This window comes from Nuphar pumila, chromosome 5, assembly GCF_984573655.1.
Source record: "Nuphar pumila chromosome 5, dmNupPumi1.hap1.1, whole genome shotgun sequence".
Taxonomy (NCBI): domain Eukaryota; kingdom Viridiplantae; phylum Streptophyta; class Magnoliopsida; order Nymphaeales; family Nymphaeaceae; genus Nuphar; species Nuphar pumila.
Genome location: NC_143253.1, coordinates 9722501 through 9726043, shown reverse-complemented (window position 1 = coordinate 9726043; position 3543 = coordinate 9722501).

Genomic DNA, 3543 nt, shown 5'->3' with positions numbered 1-3543 from the left:
TTCACAGTGGGCTTGTGTGCACGCTTATATTCCTGCAGCTATTGGTTGTTGGCTTGTGTCCTATTTTCTGAATTTTGTGAACTCTCATCTCAAACTTGTTCGAGTCATGGTTTGAGTATTGTGAATAATTGGCTAAGATCAGGTGTGGGGCTATCCATGTTTAACAGAACGGAGGCCCGCATCCTTCAGTTAAAAAAGATCCATGTATTAGGTGGCACGTTGCAGTCCATTGGTTTGAGTACCCATTCTACTATGAGTTCATGAATGCAAAAAATTATGATCATGCAGAGTACTGGTAGTATTGCGCCTTGAATGAGGACATGATTCTGATCTGTCAGCTATTCCTGGGCCATGCTTCTGCGTGAATGAATGCATCATAATGAAAATTATGATCAGAATTCAGACAATGTATTGGTCTGGGTGTGCCTTAGATAAGGTCGTGGTCATGATTTGTCAGATATTTTTGGGCCATACTTCTGCATGGGTACTGTAGCACAATCTGTTCCTCCTGTTTTTTAGTTCAGGGTCTATGCTCTTGGCAGTCGGAGTTCACTTTTTGTCTCCCTATGGTTGGTCTGATCAGTGTGAAGGTTTTTGCTGGCTTATGGTTATTCTTGCCCATCAAAACACAGTATGCACAGCAACGGAATATGCGAACATAGCATTGAGAGTAAATTGGATTACTTACCGGAAGCTTCTTCCTACATGTGGAAGCTTGCTTCTGAAGGGGGGAACTGCTCACTTTCCTGAAAGGATTGGAACCTTTGAGAAACTTACTTCCGAAATATGGGGAGCTTTAGGAAGCTAGATTTCTCTTAGTTTTCTAAAATGATTCCCTTTTACTCCTTAGGGCAGGTTTGGAAGAGAGAAAACTCTCATAATAAAAGAAGGTTTTGCCTATGAGAGTTTTTGACGAGTAGTTTTTCAAAAAAAAGGTTTTTTGCTTGTTTGTGTAGCTTGAGAAAAACAGTGTGAAAAAATGTGAATAAATGAGAGAGAAGATGGTGGTAGCGGTGGTGGGGATTGTTAAAATAATTTTTTTCTTGGTAGGAAACATTCCTCCACCCCCATTTGGGAATGTTTTCTATCAAAAAATGTACTCTTTAAGAAAGCTCTCAGCGAAAAAGTCTATAGTTTAGAAGGGTTAGAAAATTCATACTGATTTTCCATTTTGCATCACTTTTTCTATCCTTCTCGTTTTCAAACGTGCCCTTAATGTTTTTTGTTCGTTTCTTGTCAGTTATCGCTCTCTTTCCCTCACTTTCTACTTTGTTATTTTAAAAAATTACAATTGTCTTTTATAACAAGCTTTCATGTTAGTTTTATATCGTTTCATACTTATGTTCATGTCATTTTTTATTTGCTTTTGCTTTCTGTATCTTTCTTTTTCATTTTTCGTGTGCTTGTATAATCACTTTGCAATTGTATCCTGTTTCTCGCTTGATGCTACTTTTTAACACTTACTTTATGCACTGCTTCTCGTATCCGTTTGGGTCTTGGCAACTATGAATCGGAGTATTCTTGTGACAGATGCAATATGGATTTGAGACACCAATATGTGATTTTTATGAAAAGCCATGAGGGTATATATTCTTAAACATTAAATACGTATATAGAAAATTTATTAATAATAAAATATATGAAAATTATTAAAATACAAAAACTAGCAGTTACGTGTCATATATTGTCACATGGCATCCTCTTACCGCGAGACATGTATAACGTTAACGTGTCCCTGTGACATAGCTTCATGGTGTCGGTTGTAGGGGCTGCAATTTCGGTGTCTGCCGATGGGGGACTGTGATTGGTACTGCTTTTCAGTTGGTCCTACCGTTGATGACTTAAAGTGGTCATTGGTGTGTCTATTTGAAGCCAAGCAAGGAGCTTTCGTTCTAGTTTGGCAGGATGAAGTTAAGCAGTAGACTAGAAAGAACCTGCACAGGCTACCAACGGGGGCTCCTCTTGTTTGTCAGGAGCAGTTAGTGCACGTCACTTTGTGTTGGGACGTTGCAAGTTCGAACCCCAAATAGTATGGTTGTATAACTGGTAGGGTTCTGCCTAACCCCAGCTTTCTGTCGAAAAAAAAAAGAACCTACACAAGCTGGAAAAATTTCTGCTCCGAGCATTGTGTTTGTTTGGCTGGCTGATTGTTTCTCTTATAGAGGAGGTCGGTTACCAGAAGGCGTGATCTAACTCAGACCTGTGCCCCATGTGAATTTCAATAGGTTTACCTTGTTTGTTGTCAACAATATCTGAAGTCTTTCTTGATTGTTCATGTTTAGTTGTTAGTGGGCACGCCACGCCCTCCACCGCCTTTCCTTTCCGGACAGTAGAACCCACAGGTATGAGTAAGGTCCTAAATTGGTATAATATGTAAAAGAACATACAATATCTCATGAGCTCCATGCCCTTTTATATGTCATCTTTTCCCCCCAAGATCAGATGCCAAATCAAATAATTAACTAGAAGGTGTTTGGATACATTTAGGGAGCTTAAAATAGTTTCCATAATTCTCTGCATTTTCAATTCCTTCTCAATTTGATCAGTAATTTTCAGTCAAATGGTGGCAAATCCTACAAGATGGAATTGCAATTACGATTTCTGCTGAAGATTATTGAGATATTTCCACCCCAGTGATCGGTAGAGAAAAATCATAAGTTGGAAATATGCACCATAAGGTCTTATAAATTATGATGATGGCTTTTGGTGGAAACAATGCTGATGATTCCATTTTGAAGAAGAAGATCAATAAAAACAACAATGGGAGTTACTGTGACATGGAGGCATGTGAAGCAACTTTAAGTACTCTACTTTCAATAGCCAGAAATGGACAAACATGACTGACAGGTGGCCTTCCCCATTGATGGAAAAGTTCGACAAAGACTTGATGGGATCTTGTCGGTGGATGGTGATGGGAGACAATCCAAAGTACTGTATGAGTTTAAGCTTAGAGTATAAACAAATGAGGATCATAACTACTAAAGCCGACCTTACTTAAGAGGACAGAGGCTTACAGAGGCTTGGTGTTGCTATATCTTTCTATTTGGCGTGAGGTTTTCATGTAAGTATCAAGTTTGATATGAAATTCAAGAAAAGGATGCACAATTCTTCATACCAAAAAGCCAAGCTTGCGATGGTACATCTGACATGAGTTCTCTATGTGTGTACTGCATAATATATCATGTGGGATTACAAAAAGACATGTAATTCTCATTTCTCAATGCCCATATAGCCCCCTAGGTGTGTGTGGCTAGGTCAGTCAAATCTGTGTACTTTTGTTCAACCTTACTGCCAATCTCACACCTAAAGAGGCCATCAACTTCAAGCACCCATTCTTGTTCAGGCAGCAAGTGCCAAGACAAAATACGTACATCAAGTCAATCAATCAGTGCCTGCATAATTGACTGCACTTGCATGTACTATCACATTGTCGTGGGCCACAATCACTAGGTTGTCCTGCTGTGGAGGGCAAATGCAGTGCAATGCCCATTGAAATGACCAATAGTAAAGTGGGCATGGCATGGTCGGGCTGGGAAACTAGAC